The following is a 19870-nucleotide window of genomic DNA, read 5'->3' as shown; positions in this document are numbered from 1 at the left end:
AAACAAACATACATAAATCCATACACAATTTGTTTATATAAATATATTTGAATATATTTGATATTTTTGAAAATACTTTCACTTGTATATGTAATCAGAGAAAAGTAAATTAAAGTAATCAACAAGCGATTGTTGCTAGATAAGATACGTTAGAGGTGGTTAAAGATTTAAGTTAAAGAGGTTTATTTACATTATTTATTACATCTCCCATTTATTGTATTTTATTAATGGCTACCCCTACCCCAACCGTCACAGTAATGTAAAAATATGAATTATTGTTTTACAGTGTTAAAAAATGATCTGTGCATCCTCAGCTGTATCCTATCTAGACTTAAAAAATTACAAACCCTTCTTGGTTTAATGCAAAAATATAGCCATGTATAATAAGTAAAGTTGGCATTGCTAACTGTGTCCATGTCATGAACAAAATGATTATTTTAAAGATCTATTTAAGTCAGAAAATATACCTCACACGTTTGTGAATGTTCATTGGAATGATGGATTCAAGAAAACACTTAATTGCTGAACTACATTATGTTGGCAATGGCCGAACTTGCAAGTTGGTTAACAATGGTTTTGGGAAACGCTCCCCCCCCCCCCCCCCACCCCCAAATATTAAAATATTTGTATTTAATTAGATAAATTTGTACTTGAGTACTTGCTTATACTGGAGAATTATTTTATCTGAGTGTCTGTACAGTACTGTTAAATTAGTACTGTATGTGCTTATAGTCTGTCCATCACTGATCTGGATGAATAGTACAGAACTGTATTATTTCAACTTCCTTACATTTCGAGATTATCATTGATAGTCTTTTTCTTACTTTTCTAACTTTGTCTGCTTGTCATGGACAGTGTTCTTTCTGTTTGACCTGGTGCTTTGAGGTTTGACCAGTTGAAGCAAGGGAGCAAAACAAATCAAACAATCGTGTTGTGTTGCTCTGTAAAGTATGTTCTCTCTCAGCAAAACCAAGTTATTTTCTTGCAGCATCTTAGCAGAGTGTATTACAGTCGGACAACAACAATGAAGATCTGAGTGTTTACACTTAAAGGGCCAGTTGAACAGAAAACTGAACATCCCCTTCATGTCATTCCAAACCTTTATGGCTTCTTTTTTCTGTTTAACACCAAAGAAGATGTTCAGAATGTCCAATGTTTTATATTTATAATGTAATATAATGAAAGTGAATAGGGATAAAGGCTGTTCCTGAACACCAAAAAAAGCAGAATCAACATTGAATTTTTCCTTTTTCTACAAAAGAAAGTAACTCATATACAATTGCAACATAACAGTTTACTCTCAAAAAATACTAGTAAAAAAAGATCACGTTGAATGTTTAATGTTTAACCAAGGGTGTCCAGACTTGGTCCTGGAGTGCTGGTGTCCTGCAGATTTTAGCAACATGCCTCAACACACCTGTAAGGATGTTTCTAGAAAGCCTAGTATGAGCTTGTTTAGCTAGCCCAAGTGTTTGATTGGGGTTGAAAAGAAACTTTGCAGGACACCAGACCTACAGGACCGAGTTTGAACACCCCTGGCTTAAACAGTATGGTCTTGTAAAACTTATCCCAGTATTTTGTTTAATCAAAAACTATATGAAAATGTATGTGTACGCGTGTGTATTTATTTATTTATTTAAAAATTAATGTTGACTAATCAAGTAATTAAATGTATTTATTAATTGCTTTCTTGCTGAAACCCTCCATAAACTTTTCTCAGCAAGTCTGCCATTTTCCAAAATTCGAAAAACAAAGCTGAGGGTAGAACTAGCCTTAATATTTAAACACAATTTACTGACAGGCATTGGGTAGTGAATTATTTATAGCTATCATGTTCTTTCATAAAACTTTCAGAAAGTTTGAAAACGAGCAACACTGCACACTGTGGTGCTTTCTTAGTCGGTCTGATCCACAGCTATTGATGCTTCCAGCAGATCCATCTTTGTAATTATCAATTTGTTCTTTTAAAATCATTTGCTTTTGTCATGGCTTCAACAAACTGAACACTATACAAATAGTTCAAGCTACAGCAGATTATGAAATTAAATGTGACCATATGTGACTTGTCCTTTTAGACTGCTCCTACAGCAACTTGTACACTACATGGGTATCTAAATGGCAAAAGTTTGTATATCAGTTTTAAATGTTCATGTTTCATTTATTAATTATTTTATATGTCATTCTGATTTTGATATAAAATCAGTATAATGATTATTTACACTAACTTTGACCAGCCTGGTGGTTAATATTCATTGATTGCACATTCCATCAGTAAGGGATGTCAAAGTGCTGACCCAGATTGTATCAAAACAACATAAAACCCAAGTTGCCCAACTCACTGCAGAATAAAACCTCAACTCTCCTGATGGAGCTCTGAAGGATCAATATACATGGTCATGTTTGTATAGCCAAATCATTGGTCACTCGTGCCAATGACAAACGTCGATTTCAATGGCTCCAACCAAAAATTTTGGTCTGTGGACAATGTGTAACATGTATTGTACTCTGATGATTCCACCTTCACTGCCTTTCCCACATCTAGGAGAGTTACGGTGTGGAGAAGCCCCACAAAATTGTATCACCCAGACTGTTGCATGTGGAGTATGGGTGGGAAGCAGTGATGGTTTGAGCTGCAATATCATGGTATTTCCTAGGCCCAATACTAGATGGGCGCATCACTGCCAAAGGCTACCTAACCACTATTGAGGACCATGTGCAACCAGTGGTTCAAACATTGAATCCTGAAAGCGAAGTCATGTATTAGGTGCACACACACCAGCAAGACGGGGAACTTAAGTGAAGTAAAGTGAAGTTGAACATCTCCATGGCCTGCACAATCACCAGATTTAAATATTATTGAGTCACTTTGGATTTTTTGGCATCATGTAGTGATCCGGCCACTATTCTGCAAGAATAATGGCTCAAAATCCCTCTGGCCACTGTGCAAGACTTGTATCTGTCATTCCCAAGACAAACTGATGCTGTTTTGGCCAGAAAAGAATATATATTTCATAAAAATATAGTAATACCACACACTTGTTGTGTTTGCTTTTAGAAAGAGGCTTAACACATGTGGGCATTTTCTTTTCTTTTACTTTTATTGAACTAGTCTGTGAACAAGCAGATGGACAACCAACTCGGTGCTATACTAAGAGTGGCCAACACAAAATACACACACACACACACACACACACACACACACACACACACACACACACACACACACACACACACTCCATATGTGAGTCCCATTTCACACTCAATACGCTACAACACTGTGCTGCTTTATCAGTCAGTTTCATCTCCACAGCTATTGATGCTTCTAGTCAATCCATCTCTACAATTGTCAATTTGCTTCTGTAAAATAGTTTGCCATAGTTAATGCTTTAACAAACTCTATATTGTACAGCTGGGTCAAGCCTCAGCAGATTATGAAATTACATATGACCTGACCTTTTGGACTGCTCCTTGTTCATATCGACTTGCAGTGTAAATGACAAAAAGATTGAAGATTTCAGAAACTTCAATAGCAGAATGTTGATATACAGAGTGAAGAGGATGATGGGGTGTCTTAAGGCCTATGAAGAGAGCTGACAGCCTCATAATGCGAGCCGGGACTTGGATAATAATGTCTTTAGGAGGCTCTGTCTCACACAGCGTAATCCAGCTTTGATTGAGGGAGGGAGGTGGGTTTGTGCATTGATCAAAACTCCCTCCTGCTCCATTCAGCTGGAGAATTAGTCAACAAGAGAGACAACTAACCAAATAAGATGATGAAGATTTGATTCTCTCGTCCTTCCTGTCTCTCTGCATTGCTTTTGCGGTTTATCTTTTTAGTTCAATCTCTCTCTCCTGCTCTGATCATAAGATCATGAGAAAGTGGCGTCTCTCTCTCTCTCGCGCTCTTTTTTTTTTTTTTTTGTAATGTCTGAATGCCTCATAAGCAGCTCTCATGCTGAAAGCCTCTTCAGATGGCAGGATTTCTTGGAAATCATATAAGCCATTGGGGTTAAATACACGCTTCTGTTTTTCTAAAGGCCGTCATCAACTTATATTAACAGTCAAGTGTAGCAAGACAAGAGAAGAGCTGAATAGGAAAATAGTAACACTTACATCTACAAACCTTCCTGATCAGTCTGGAGTGCTGGATTATTAAGACCACAGAGTATGTGTGTGTATATATTGAATAATGGGCTTAATATTAATGACAATTTTAGTTCATTAAATAATTTTTTGGTTCATAATTATTACTACATGTATTATTAAAGTAAATATTTGTTAATTATTTGATTTGATTTATCATAACTAAATACATTGATGTTTAAATGTGTAATTCCTTTTTGATTATTATAAATTGTTTTATATTTAATTTAAGATTAAAATAAAGTTCAGTTTTATTAATTGTTTGTTTATTATACATTTTAAAATGGATAGTTGTACTAAAAATGGAAATTAACTCAAAGGTTTGAAAACACGGGAGTAATTAGGCAGTACATTTTTATTTATTCCTAATAAATGTATTAATTCATATCTATCATTAATTTTTATTTAAAAAAAATTGTTGGTAATTTTATTCATTATTATATTAATTTACAAAATATTTACTTTTATTAAATAGTTTTTTATTAATAGCTTTAATTTATTCATTCTTTTTGCTGGCATAGTTCATTCAATTATTTGTGTCTTCATTGTATTTAATTCCAGATAACTTATTTGTATAATTGATCTTTTGGTTGGTTGGTAATATAAATTTAGTTCATTGTTTGACACCGAGTAAAAATACATATATATATATAACATATATAACATGCACATACAGTGATTTTCTATGTATAATTATAACTACTTAATATACTCTTTATTGTTTACCAAGTATAGAATTAAATGCATTCAATCCAGTACTACTTGAATTTAATTGACTATTATCTTTACATTATCGTTAACTATTATATTTCCCTTTCAAAATGTACATAGATAAAATAATAATAATATATAACAATATTAAAACATGCAGCTTTTTACTCCTTGCTTATTACATGTCTTTTATTAGTCACTTAACTAAGAAGCCATTCTACTGAGTACAAATCAGTTGTACTCATTATTCTCCATTTAAATTAGAAACATCAGCATTAATGTGTTTGATTTATCACAAGCAATTTGTCAGCACTTGCCAGTCTATTTACTATTCATACAGCACAACAACAACAACAGCCATGTAAAGCAGTGTTATTTTTTAATTATTTGTATAATTCCAGTGATTGTTTATAATCAGGAAACAGCAAGTGTGCATTTTTGGAGTAAATGCTTAGCAAAGGTCATACTTGTGTCTGGAATTATAGAGTCACTGAAACAGCCCTTCAATGCTTTGGTTTTTAACATAAATCAGACTTCAGTATTATTTACATTATCGATGCAGCAGCCAAACCCAAAAGAAAAAGTCTATGTGAAAGGCGTGTTTCATTGATCGTGACTCTTAACTCACTGCAGGAGGGAAAAGACAGAAGATATTCGAATAGGGTAAAGTCTATTTTAAGAATAAGGACCTTTGAGTCAGCCAATGCAAAACAAAACAGCTAAATAAATAATAATAATAAATTCACAGCCCAAAGAGATGTGATAGAGTGTTTAGAATTGGTCTCCATTTTTAAGTAATTTCAAACTAATAAAACATTTGTTTTGATTTTTGACTATGCCGCTGCTTATCTATGACACCCATCCAAAGCCAGTACTTATAAACATCCCACCAGTCATATGACCCATTGCTTGTTTGTGTGTGTGTCTTCAGAGCCATTTGTTTGTAATGTGATATTACCTTGCCATGCCCTACAAATAACATGAAGTTATGTCCTGAAATGCTTGGTCTTGTTTCATATATTGGTCAGAATATATGAAAAAAGGTTGACTTATTCGATGTGACACCAATCATACAGAGCTTAATTCAGTCTCTGCTCTATTAATCATTTTTCTTTACAATATCGCTCCAAAGCAGCCTCCTGCTGGGTACTAGTACCTGCCCCATTAAAAATGTATTCAGGGCCTGCTGTGTTACACTAAAAAAGGTAATTCTAGGAACAAAGGATCTATTGAGGTCATAAAATCACAAGTCTTATCTTAAATTATCATAAGCGAACACTTATGGGAAAAAAAATCTCAAATGCGAGTCTGTAAATTAACCTGTGAATTAATCTGTAAATTAACATTTCTTGAAAAACACACAAACAAAAGATATCAGCATCAACTAAGCAAAAAAGATACTAAAAATATGGACACAAATTCAATTGTGGATCTCTACTTTTATTTAACAAGGTTCAAATAAAAGCTAAAAAAGGTGAAGTCCTTTTAATATTTGGAGTATTTGGGCTCTATTTTAATGATCTAGGTGCAAAGTCTAAAGCTCATGTAAGCATTAAGGGCGTGTCCGAATAAATTAGAGTGTCATCTCCCAATCCCTTTAAGAGTCAGTTGCGTCTCACCATGGTGCATTTGCTTTTTACATGACGTCTTTGCAAGTGGAAAAACTGAATGGAAAAACCTAATGCTTTACTAGCGAGAAAACAGTTAAACAGACCATTTTCACCACGAAGATAAAGAATGAGCCACCCTCATTTGGCCTCTTTACTTTCTCTTTATTTTACTTTTACTCTACTTTACTTCTTTACTTTCGTGAATTAGAAAAAAAGTACTGTAGTGACTCCACTGAAGACAGCCATTAGCCCACATGTTTCATTTGTTAAGCGCAAATATTTGTTTCAAAACTATTTGTAAATTCTGTTCTAATTTCCAGCAAACAAATAAATGAACAATAATAAGAAAGTGTGGTCAAAAAAATGAGTTATATCCAAACAAACGTCCTTATTCAGATGCCCAATATGCTAATGCAGACATCTCAAAAACCCGACAAATGTAAACTTGTTTTTACTGAAACTTATATAAATATGCTTATAATAAATAATACTGATAATAATAATAACATTATAATAAAAATGCAATTTGTCAAGACTAAATTGAAAAAAGCCCACCAGACATGAAGGAGGTGAAAAAAAAGAGCTATATAAATAAACATGAACTAACGTGCTCTGCACTGGACTTTCGACAGGCTTTCACTTGGTCAACGGCGTGGTTTATTTGCATTTCTCAAAATAGCAACTCACCAACAATGCTCCTTACACACCTTCTTTATAGACAGGCACACCCATGAGTTCACAAAGTAGCGCAAATGGATTTGCTATTTAAAAAACATGGTGCAAAACATGAAAAATTAGGGTGCACTTCTTTTGCCTTATTGTGCCAGGTGCATGATACAGCCCTTTGAGTTTATTTATTATAATGCTGTGTTGTCTTTCTGTAATAACTACCCATTTTAATAACTAAATAATGAAATATATCATTACTGTGAATTTAAATTACTCTTGCCATGGAATAGAATTTTGGTCATACCGCACACCCCAATGAATAGACACAAGTATATACAATTTGATGTAGATACATCAAAAGGCATCAAGCTAAAACTGACCAAGTTAAAAGTCAAAAAAGTTTTGATGGACTCTGTTACCATGATTTGAGATTGCCATGGGACATCTCTTCTCACAGATTTAAGGAAATAAAGAAAAAAATAAACTTTTGGGATCAATTATTTATTCAACTTTTTTTTTCTAATTATGTTACTGAAATTGCGCCACATATCCAAACAGTGATTTTTTTTGCAAATAAAATGTGTTCACAAAGATCAAGAGATATGCACTATGTGCTTGTTGCAGAGTAATTAACACTAGTACTGCTTGTATAAGAAGCCCCAGGGCACGAGCATCATCTTTGGGGACTGTTTTAGTCTGAATCGTGTAAAGTAAGGTGTGAAATTAAAATCTTACAATGGCAAACCTCTCATTGACTCCCATGTTTCCCTTTCTTTATCCTTCTCTTCTGTTTCCCCCATTTCACCTCACACGCAGCCTGGCATAAACTGATTATTGGAAAACTCAATAGCTTTGTGGGCTATAATTATCTTTTCATTACGGAGGTGTTGTTTTATTCACCGTGAGCTCCACGTACAGACAGCGGGATGAGCTCATGAAAATTCATCAGCTTCTTAACTTGCAGGGCACATGCAGAGGTTTTTAAAAATGTTATTATTCCAGTCAGGCACCTAAATGAAAAAGCTAGACCAAGTTGCTAATACCTGGATGAGAGGCTTCAAGTCTCGGGGTGAGAAATGTTGTAGACTCTTAAACAGAGATGTGGAGTGGGATAGCGGTGTATCTCTTTCGTGCCGGGGGTTAAGTGTCTTGTGTGCTAATGCAAACTTATGAATTGCAAAAGTGTAAAAGGTCACCTCCAAGGGCAGAGATGAGTGTGGTGTTTTCGTTTGATCGATGTCAAAAGTAAATGCGCAGGATTTAAGAAGCATGTTAATCTGTTGGGTTTTCACCATTTGTATGTTAAGAAAAGGAAATCAAAAGGTCTTTAGAGTTGGGAAGAGGGGGGAGAGACATGCCTCTTTCTGAATTATTCAGTGACCTTCAGAGTGGACAACAATTTAACTGTAAGCACAAAAATGTGATAAAAAGTTCAAAACCATGTAAATTATTTGGCTAAAATTGGCCATGAATTATTAAATGTGACATTTCAACCAAAGTGTTAGCTGAGGGGTAAAGTGTGTCAGTGATAGTGAGCTCTGCATCCAAATGTGGGAATTACGGAGTCTCATTGAGAAACTTGAGGGCGACCAAGTGCCAGATTTTTTTATGAATCTGAGGCAGTGCTGGCAGGGACAAATATGCCTTTCAAAAGCAAATCATTAAGGATTTTCCCCATGAAGTTCTGTACTGAAGAAGCATCGCTAGCCTGGGAAATTGCAAGAAGGGAGCAACATCTCATATTTCTCTGCCACCTTGATGGATGGAATGTGGAATTACAATGCTTTAGTTGGCTTAGATCTTTTGTAAACTGTCCTTTGTTCACTATGAACTAGGAGTTTAATGTTTTTAAAGGGAAAAACAACAATAAGAACATTCCACATTTATCAGATTAAACTCTTCTGAATATCAATATAAGAGTTATGATTTATGGATCGATGTAAAACCATGTACATTTTGTTTCAATTTTTTTTGTACATTTAATTGACAGTTTTACATAAGGTTTCTTGTTTTTATAAAAATGTCTAATTAACTTTGTCCATTGTACCATCTACATATATTATTTTTAAAAATGTTTTTTTGTGTGTGGTTTTAATGAAAATGGTTCAGAAAAACAAACAACTTTAAAGGTGCAGTATGTAAGCTTGACATTTAGTAGTTGAACTAGGTATTGCAGGCCTTGTTCAAAACACACGCAAGCTCAGGTTGCCAGATTGATAACACCAACAGGAGTGTGCACCTGATTATCAAGCCTATGACTGATTTAAGTCATGTTCATTCAACAGTATGCGATATTAATGTATTAATTAGATTATAAACCTTACCATTTTATTGTAGTGCAGTGAGTGCACTATTCTGTGCTTCTGAACAACAGTAATTAAATTTCTGTTGTGCTTTGTCTGGTGCAAACAGCCAAATTGCTCATCACTGCAAATCTCATCACATAGCGTATTGTTAGGAAACGGGTTACAAATTGTTACGAATGCATAATGTAACGAATACAAACAATGTATCAATGTAACCTAATGTAACAAACAATTGTAACAATGTAACCTAATGTTTGCATTCGTTACATTTGATTTATTTGCTAATTAATAACCACCTCATGTTGAACTCTGAAGCTGTGTCCCATTTTTGAGGCTGCTACTGTCCACCGGTGGTCGCATTTTGGTCAAAAACGCATACTTTGAGAGCCTTTCTGACTGAATGAAAGAAATTTGCTGTTTTTCACAAATGCAACCCGGGGTGCTCAAATATAATTGGCTAAATTGGCATTGCGCGGTTAACAAAGACAGATGTTCCAGCATATACGCATGTTTTCAAAGCAGAATATCTGACTTTCTGAGGACAAAGTCACAACATTATTCAAATTATTATTAAGAGTACAAAATTAAGGACGGAATAAACTGTTTATAATGATAAAGGTTGTTTTACCCACTTGCCTAAAGAGCATCCCAAGTAAAGCCTGGCACAACTTGCCCCCCTTTCCCCAGAGTGGTGTCAAAAATGCTCTTGAAAAATCTTTCCACCAATTGATTGCACAATGAGCAATAGGGAGGATAATTAGTGTAAACACACAGCTCTGTGGAATTAAATGAAAATCTCTTGGTGCTGAGTGAAGACTCAAGTCTAATCCTCATCTATTGAACAGAGGCCACCACTAATTGCAAAGACCAGATCTCACAGGGATGGCATGAATCTCTATTTTATTATTTTGGCTTCCCATTGGTTTGCTGCCAAAAGTGGGTGTGCGCTAGTACTGTAACAGGCAATAAGAAATAAATATTGTTTAGTCTACTACCCCACTTCCATTCTTAATCCATTAATGTGACAAACCACCCACAGAGAAGGGTGAGATTTCCAAAAACAACATTCTCTCTATGTGTGATATTCCCTACTGCTATCCAGTCATTTAACAAGATGCATATCAGAGTAATGCAATCTAATGTGAACAGATCTTAGGTGCCTCTGATTACCCTAATTCACCATATGTTTATGTAATGAACCAATGTGATAATTAAGTGTTTATTCATACATCTAGGGCTTTACTGAGTGAAAATGATGAGATTAAAAATCATGATGTAGCAGTTAAAGCACACTGACAGCTTTTTAGAAATCTTTGGTAAACAACTGAGTATTTTTTTCACAAATGCCTTAGTATTCAGTAATTCAAAATATGTGAAAAACAGCAACGAAATTTCAATGAGTTGATATTTTATTAATTTATTCATAATTATGTGTTCCATTAAAAACCAATAAGAATCTCAGATAAGGTAACTAGAATTTAGAAAAATATCAGTATATACATCCACCGGCCACTTTAATAAGTAAACCTGTCCAATTGCTTATGAACGCAAATTTCTAATCAGCCAATCACATGGCACAATCCCAATGCATTTTGGCATGAAGAAATGGTCAAGATGGTCTATTGCTACAAACTGATCATCAGAATGAGGAAGAAAGGGGACTTAAGTGACTTTAGACATGTCATGGTTGCTGGTGCCAGACAGGCTAGCCTGAGTATTTCAGAGACTGCTGATCTACTGGGATTTTCATTCACAGCCATCTCTAGGGTTTACAGAGAATGGTCTGAAAAAGAGAAAACATCCAGTGAACAGCAATTCTGTGATTGCAAATGTCTTGTTGACGACAGAGGTATCAGGATGAATAGGCCTGACTCCGAGCTGATAAAAAGGAAACAGTAACTCAAATAACCACTCGTTAAAACTAAGATTTGCAGAAGAGCATCTCTGAACGCACAGAATGCCAAAGCTTAAGGTAAATAGGCTACAGCAGCAAAAGAAGACCACACCAGGTGCCACTCCTTTCAGCTAAGTACAGGAAACTGAGCCTACAATTTACACAAACTCACCAAAATTGGACAATACAAGATTGGAAAAACGTTGCCTTTTCTGATGAATGTTGATTTCTGCTGTGACATTCAAATGGTAGGGTCAGAATTTGGCATCAACAACATGACCAGAACCAATTGAGCTTCACGTCAACGCCACAGCCTACCTGAGAATTGTTGCTGACCATATCTATCCCTTTATGACCACAGATTACCATTCTGATAGCTACTTCCAGCAGGATAATGCGCCATGTCATAAAGAGCGAATCATCTCAAGACTAGTTTCCTGAACATGACAATAAGTTCACTGTACTCAAATGGTCTCCACAGTCACCAGATCTAAATTCAATAAAGCACCTTTGAGATGTGGTGAAATGGGAGATTAGCATCATGGATGTCAAGCCAGCAAATCTGCAGCAACTCCGTGATGCTTTCATGTCAATATGGACAACAATCTGAGGAATATTTCTGGTACCTTGTTAAATCTATGCCACAAAGGATTAGGGCAAGTTCTGAAGGCAAAAGGGGGTCCAACCCAGTACTAGTAAGGTATACCAAATAAAGTGGCAAGTGAGTTTATCTGGTACATTGGAATGTATGCATTTCTTCCAGTATGAACAAACTTTAAACTTTAAGATTAAACTTAAAGCTTAAGATTAAATATACACATGGAACAAGTTCTTCATTTCATTAACAGGCTGAATCAGATAAACCTTAATGGTTTTCTCGGTTTTCCCAGTCTACCTGGCCTTAATCTATTTCTCCCAATTAATGTATAGATTCAACTGATTACTCAGTCTTTTCATTTTAGTTATATTGGATAAAATCTTTTTTTTCTGACAGTACAATATTCCTTGCAGCTGAAAAAAGCATTATGTTTAGCTTGTTCAGTTGTGTTTGACTAAAGCAAAACTCTCTGAGTAGCACTGATCTATACAGTATGTCAAAAAATGATTTAGCAACTACAATCCTTTGTGGCTACTAGCAATCCATACTTCAAGGCCAACTGAATAATTATTTGAAAGTATCTACACAACCCTTGCCTTAAAGCAAATGTAATAGCCTTTTGGCAACTTATGAAACAGTGTATTTTTAATGTGCACAAATTAATTATTTATCCTGTTTATTTGCACTATTGTGTAACCTGCTAAACATCCACCTACCTTTCCTTTGTTGTAATGTTCCTGTGATGCAATGGTTTGTATTGTGTAGTCAGATATTATTTACAGTACCTGGAGTATAAGCTCATAAAAATGCTGTTTGATAATTTAGTTCATGAAGCCACAGTGAAAAAGTAATTGTTGAAAAGTTCAAGACAACATGATGCATTCTTGCTCCTGCATTTATATAAATGTATAGCTTACTGATCACTTGCTTAAGGTCATTTGCTTGTTAACACAAATATCTAAACAGCCAATGACAGGCAGCAACTCAATGCATTTTGGTGTGTTGGTGATCAAGAGGATCTGCTGAGCACCAGAATGGGAAAGAAAGGGGATTTAAGTGACTTTGATCATGGCAGGATTGTTTGTGTCAAATAGGTCTGAATATTTCAGAAACTGCTGATCAACTGGTGTTTTCAAGCACACCCTTTTCTTGGGGTTACAGAATATGCAGTAAATGGCAATTATGTGGTGAAAAGGCCTTGATGATGCCAAAGGTCAGAGGGGAAGGCAACAGTAGCTCAAATAACTTTTTATTATACACAAACCAAGGTCTGCAAAAAAGCATTTCTGAACACACAACACAACACATCCATCCTTGAAGCAGATGAGTCACAGCAGCAGAATACACAGGTCTGCCACTAAGTGAACTTCTTTCTTGTAAATTAAAATCACTCCCTGTTCCTGCAGTGCAAACATGCCAAAAAGGGGCTATTTCCCCTGACAGTTCTAGAACCCATGAAAACGTTACTCCCAAACCCCTTATATTTTAATTACAAAAGTTTTCTTAGCATTTGCAAACACAGTGATTTGAACACTAGCAAAGCAATTGGTTTTTACCATTTCAGTTTGGGTCCTCCTACAGCATAGAAAGCAGTATCTTCTTCACATGTTGAAAATCAAACAAACTATAGTGTTTGCAGGGAAGTTAAAGTATGCATTGTTCATGGCCATCGAATGAAGTCCACTATGCGAAATAACCGCAGAATCAGCAAACTGTTAAATTCCCTTTTTTACTACTGCATCTCCATAATGTATTCATAATGCAGTTTTCACGTATCATGCAATGGATCACTTTTTTCACATTCATTGGTGGTTGGCACATTGTATTGCTTCTTATTTGCATACAGATGAGTTTAATCGCCTACAAAAATCAGCAGCTCATTAAAAATGAATGACATCTGGCCGCTTTGCTGGTGAAAATCAGTTAGAGTGAATATCCCTTCAGTAGCATGACCCAAACAACCCGGTATATGATGAATTGCAATTTCATTTTTACAGAATAGATGTCATACATCTAACTCATATGCTCACACTTTTCCAACATATGATAAATGGTACTGAAGCAGAATCAAACATGTACAGAGCAGTATGCATAAATCCAGCAGTCTTTTTTCATTTAACATTGAGAGTGATGTGCTACTTAGACATGATTGTCTAGTGCCTTTGTAAAGAACCATAATTGTCCTTTTGTTTGAAGATGAATGCAATCAACTCCAATTGAAATTTAATTGTGTGTAAAAGCCACAAAGGTGTCTATATGGTCTCTTGTTCAAGTTTCATCCCATGAGCTCAACTGAAATGAAACGAGTTTCCATTGTAAACTTGGCTCTGAAGTCTTGCAGAAAAAAAAGACTTGAAAAGAGCATCTCTAATGCGGCTCTGAATCGACTGCTGGTCTGCAGGCAGGAGACCCTGGAGAGCCAAGCCACTTCTCGCTCGCATCAGCACCTCTAATTTCCCTCTCTCCACATTAACTAGTTCTCAAACTGACACCTTATCCCCTAACACATGGCCCTCGCTGAGACCTGAGAAGCAAGGAGGACCTTCACAGAGTTGAGTTCCTTTCATATTAATGTGCTTGCTGAGATCTGGAATTGCCTGTGTTTGTGTGTGTGTGTGTGTGTGTGTGTGTGTGTGTGTGTGTGTGTGTGTGTGTGTGTGTGTGTGTGTGTGTGTGTGTGTGTGTGTGTGTGTGTGTGTGTGTGTGTGTGTGTGTGTGTGTGTGTGTGTGTGTGATGGAAACATTTCACATTTATATCTCTTCAGTCAAGCATGACTTCAGAAATCACCAGAGGATAGATTCTCTTCTACCACCTTTGGGGGGTTTATTTAATGGAAAAAAGAAAAGTAGTGGAAAATTGATACAGAAAATAGTGTACACACACACACATACACATATGCACATGGGTAGCCCCTTGGGGTCCTACTGTTTGTAGACCTCTCGATGCTGGTTTTCACTGCTGCTGTGTCAGATATGATAAATGTTAAAGAGAGCTAGTGGCATATAAAATCTGACTTGTTTGAAGAAAAACAAATGCAGCAGGTTTATCTTTAGTGTTTTTGTTGTTGTTGTAGATAGACAGACTGCAGTGGTGCAATAGTATTGACTATGTCTATATGCCTATTAGAGATCCTATTGGCAGTTTAGTACAACATGCATGCACAGAGTTATTTAAGCAACACATACACTTTGCTATAAGTTGATTCTCTTGTAAGAAAATGTTTGTGTGGACCACTTTTCACTATCGGTTTGGAATGCTTAAAGGCTTCAGTTCATTGGAGCCAGTGGGAAAGTAAAGTTTTTGAACAAAGGCAGCATATATTTTCATTCATTCATTTATGTTTCTTCAACTTAGTCCCTTATTTATCAGGGGTGGCCACAGTGGAATGAACCACCAACTATTTCAGCATATGTTTTATGCAGCAGATGCCCTTCCAGCCGTAACCCAGTACTGGGAAACACACATACACTCTCATAATTAAAAATTAGTTTTTAAAAATCTCAGAGTATGTAATCCTGATGCCTTTGGACAGATCAAGCCGTTCCTTCTCCAGTCATCTTTGCTGTTGCTCCCATGACAAAAACAAAGGCTGGAAATGACAGCAGCATGGTGACAACATTAAATATGACACAAGCAGACACTTCATTTAACACATTTGTGCCCAATAATGGGTTTTATTTCTGTATTTGTGATTGAGATCGCGATTTTTTTTTTTTATTGGATCTTTTAAGTGAACTGGTTGAACTGAAATTGAACTGAATCATTTGAAACAATTCGCATCTCCAGTAGCGTTAAGCACTTATCCACAAACAACTTATTTTACAAGCCTGATAGCCTCTTTGACTCGAAATAAACCAATATATACAGAGTTATTCAGTTATTAGAACAGTACACTGAGATCAGATTTGAGAAGCTGTGAACCGATAATACTGCGCATGTGTGATTCAGCATATGGTTAACCGAACATGAAAGATCCGGTTAAAGATCCAAGATTCCCATCACTACTGTGTTTTAACCTCAGAAGCAGCCGTGCACACATATTGTACTGATGGCTGCTTCTTGTGGACTGTTGTATTTGAATTTGAGGATGGGTAGACGGTAGTGGTAGATGATAGTGTTAATTAATTCATTTTCTTTTTGGCTTAGTCCCTTTATTGATCTGGGGTCGCCACAGCAGAATAAACCACCAACTTATAAGGCACGTTTTACGCAGCTGATACCCTTCCAGCTGCAACCCATGACTCGGAAACATCCATACACTACCATTCACACCCATACACCACAGACAATTTAGCCTACCCAATTCACCTGTACCGCATGTCTTTGGACTTGTGAGGGAAACTAAAGCACCCAGAAGAAAGCCACCGAAAACATGGGCAGAACATGCAAACTTCACACAATAATGCCAACTGACACAGCCAAGGGCCAAATCAGCGACTTTCTTGCTGGGCTTTTGTCAAAAAAAAAAATTAGCCTAACTTTGGTTGAGGTTTTATAATAAAATATTTATTTTGATAACTTTTTATCATGTACCTAACAAATATCTTAATTTACTAAACTAAAACTAAGCAATTTCAAGATACAAAAACTAATAAAAACTAATAAATCTACCTCTAATAACTACTTTAAACCAACCGAATTTGAAAACAAAAAGTCAAAACGAAATAAAAACTAAAACTAATGAAAAATTCAAAACTATTATAATCTTGCTTTGGACTGGGGGGAAACCGGAGGACCTGGAGGAAACCCACAAGAACACGGGGAGAACATGCAAACTTCAAAAAGAAATGCTAAATGGCTTAGCTGGGACTCAAACCAACAACCTTCTTGCTGTGAAGTGAACGTGCTAACCCCCGAGCCACTGTGCCTCCACAACATATATTCATTTAATTAAAAAATGTGCACATTTTGAAAGTGCCCCTATTATATATTATTTTTTGCCGGAATGGCAGATTAAAGTGGGAATTGTTCAAATGTTCAAATTGTTCAAAACACATATCATTGAAAACAGTGCTGTGTGTTGATCTGAAACGTGCTGCTGTATCTTTATGTAATATTTTATGTTGGCAAAACTGACAAAATTGTATTAAATATTAACTCATATTAATACTATTAAGAATTTATTATGAAAACCCTCATGTTACTCCAACCTTGTACAAAATGTCAAGTTGTTTGTTTCCATAAAAAATGCATGATTGTCAAGGATGTCAAGTGGTGTTGAAATTCCTCAAGACTTGCTTATAGGCTATACCATCTTCCATTTTAAAAAGAAGACCTTATCACTGAGGGTACTGTTTTTCTGCCATATGAGCATCAGGAACTACTATTTTTGCCCCACAATACTCTATTAAACTGAGTATATCATATCCAGTATATCATATCCAGTAGCATCACTAACCTTTCCCTGAAGCTCTCCGAGGGCAGTGCTTGTTATCTTGTGACTGTGCAGTTCAGTGGGATTGTGTGACTACTGATGCAACTCTTTCCCCATGAGAACAAACCTAGATGACATGAAAGAGGGAAACACACTTAAAGGCACATCCCCAAGTCCCAGGGGTTTAAAAAAAACAATAAATAAAAAACAGAGGAGTAAGTGAATATCTACAATGTACAGAAAGATGCACAGACAAAGAATTTGGACTGTAAGGGAATTCATTTAAAGCCATTCTGCATTTTTCCCCTCTAATGAATGATTCTAACATCAAGTTAGAATATAAGATATACTGCAAAATATTCCTGCTGTTTTATAAGCATGTGTTGGATGCGCCTTCGTGGTGGCTATCCCATCATGCCCCACTGTGAGGATTAGCAAACCACAGCTGTGCAGAGTTGCATTGGCATCACCTTCCAGGAAAGTGGCAAACAACAAAATGCCCTTCCAAAGTCTGAGAAATGAGTGGAAGTTGAAAGAGAAGAAAGCGATGAGAGAGGAATCAAGGGAGCAGATTAGAAAGGAGAGAGTTCAGCTGAGAATTGGCTAGATTTTGTGGCATTTGACCTTGAGTGTACAATAATTTTTCAAATTTGCAGAAAGAATTCAATGTAAGACTTTGTGATAAGATACTATGGTTCATATGCAAAAGAATGGACACTATGTGGGCATGCTTTGTAACTAGGGGTGTGAACCTACACTGGTCTCACGGTTCAGTTACGATTATCATGCCATCAATTAGGTTCAATTTGATACCTTGGTACATCACAGTGCACTAACGATGCGTTCCATCCATAACTAGATTTTTTCTTCACAACACAACAAAAATTTTTATTAAAATAAATAGATTTATTTATATATTATTTGTAATACAATTTTGTTCTTTAATAAAAGCAGTCAGATATATGAAGTTGTACCTTTAATTTTTACCTGTTCAAAGAAAACAATCTTTTTGAATGTTTTAGACAAAACTCCAATGCATGCACAGAAGACAACATGAGCATTTATAGCAAATAAACTTATGTCAATTTTATCCCGCTTGCTTTAAGCCAGTGGTCACAAAACTTGTTCCTGGAGGGCCGGTGTCCAGCAAATTTTTGCTCCAACCCTAATCAAACATACCTAAACAAGCCAATCAAGATCTTACTTGGTATACTTGAAGCATCCAGGCAAATGTGTTGAGGCAAGTTGGAGCTAAACCCTGCAGGGACACCAGCCCTCCAGGACCGAGATTGGTGACCCCTGCTTTAAGCGCTATCAAGTGAGTTCCCCTTCGGGTGGGGAACTCCAATGCTATTAGTGAATTTGATTTAGAAAATCCACGTATTGGGAGGATTCGGTTCAGAAGCCACTTGTCTGAAAGAGTATGGAACGGGCCAATGAATGCCAATGAATTGGCAGCGTAAGCGTGCGCAGGTGTGCTTCATTGCCAATTAACCCAGCATATAAGCACAGGTGGAGCAAGCAGACGCTATCCTTTTCGCTTCAGAGACTTTCTGATCGAGTCGATGAGAGGTTCCACCTGCTGTGATCCAGCGATTCCGAGCGAACGAGAGCATTCTCCCGGTCCAGAGTGTGTACACGCAGCAGCAGACGGTCAAGCTGGGTTTCTCCCTTGCCTGGCGTTCTTTGGGTCTGGTCCTCTAGAGCGGTGGATATAAAGTTGCAACTTCACAAAGAGAGCAACACAGTCGTGCAGCACGTCCTTTTCAGGATGGCACTCCGAGTGTGTGTTTCTGGATGCGGTGGTTTCCTGTCCTCGGATGATGGGCACGGGCACTGCGTTGCATGCCTGGGGGGTCTAGCATCTTAATGCGCTGCTCGCAGGCAGTTCATGTCGTCATTGCGATGGCATGACTGTTGCGCAGTAAAGATCGCGGCTAGCCTTTGCAAGAGGGCAAACCACCCCAGTTGTCCCCTGCTCTGCAGCGGGCACTTGGGAAGATCTGAGGGTTTCAGCGAGAGATAATCCGTCGCCCACGGCCCCGCGGACCTCCCGCTCCTCCAAGCGATCCATCCAAGCTTCGGGCGGGGGAAGCGATCCGTCTAACAGATGGTAGCCCTTACGCTCGATGACACCGGAGACCAGACGTCCACCGCGGCATCGGAGGGTGGGCTTTCATTGTCCGATGATGATCCAGACCCGCTCGCCCCCTCCGGGCAGGTGAGCACTGTCAAAACGGATCCTGAAACGGACATGTTAGCCGTGCTTTCCCGGGCTGCTTCGGCCGTGGGTTGGAGATGGTTTATCCCCCAGTTCCGCGGCTGGACCGACTAGATGGGTGCTACGTAGAGGACCAAAGGGCAAAGCCTTCAAAGCCTCTTGTCCCCTTCTTCCCAGAGGTGCACAGTAGGCTCACGCAGTCTTGAAGGGAACTTTTTTCTGCTCGTGTTGCGTGTCCTTCCGCCCTCATCACTCTTGATGGTGGAGCGGCCAGGGGGTATGTGGTGATTCCTCAGGTTGATTCCTCAATCTTTGTCCGCGTGGCGCCTCTTCTTGGCGGGGT

General features: G+C 37.2%; 1 protein-coding gene across 14 annotated transcripts in view; it reads right to left on the bottom strand.

Annotated features, from left to right (window-relative positions):
- Window positions 1–19870, bottom strand: part of mdga2a (MAM domain containing glycosylphosphatidylinositol anchor 2a) — a 347889-nt gene that overhangs the window by 292379 nt on the left and 35640 nt on the right. For 12 of the 14 annotated variants that reach the window (XM_087290654.1, XM_087290660.1, XM_087290651.1 and 9 more), the window contains one exon: window positions 17331–17433. The exons of the other annotated variants lie outside the window; for them this stretch is intronic. The gene's annotated coding sequence lies outside the window, so the exon portion shown is untranslated. The remainder of the gene's footprint in view (window positions 1–17330; window positions 17434–19870) is intronic. 14 annotated transcript variants of the gene reach the window in all.

Source organism: Danio rerio, chromosome 17 (assembly GCF_052040795.2).
Source record: "Danio rerio strain M-AB ecotype USA chromosome 17, GRCz13ab, whole genome shotgun sequence".
Classification (NCBI taxonomy): domain Eukaryota; kingdom Metazoa; phylum Chordata; class Actinopteri; order Cypriniformes; family Danionidae; genus Danio; species Danio rerio.
This window is presented reverse-complemented; position numbering and strand designations above follow the sequence as displayed.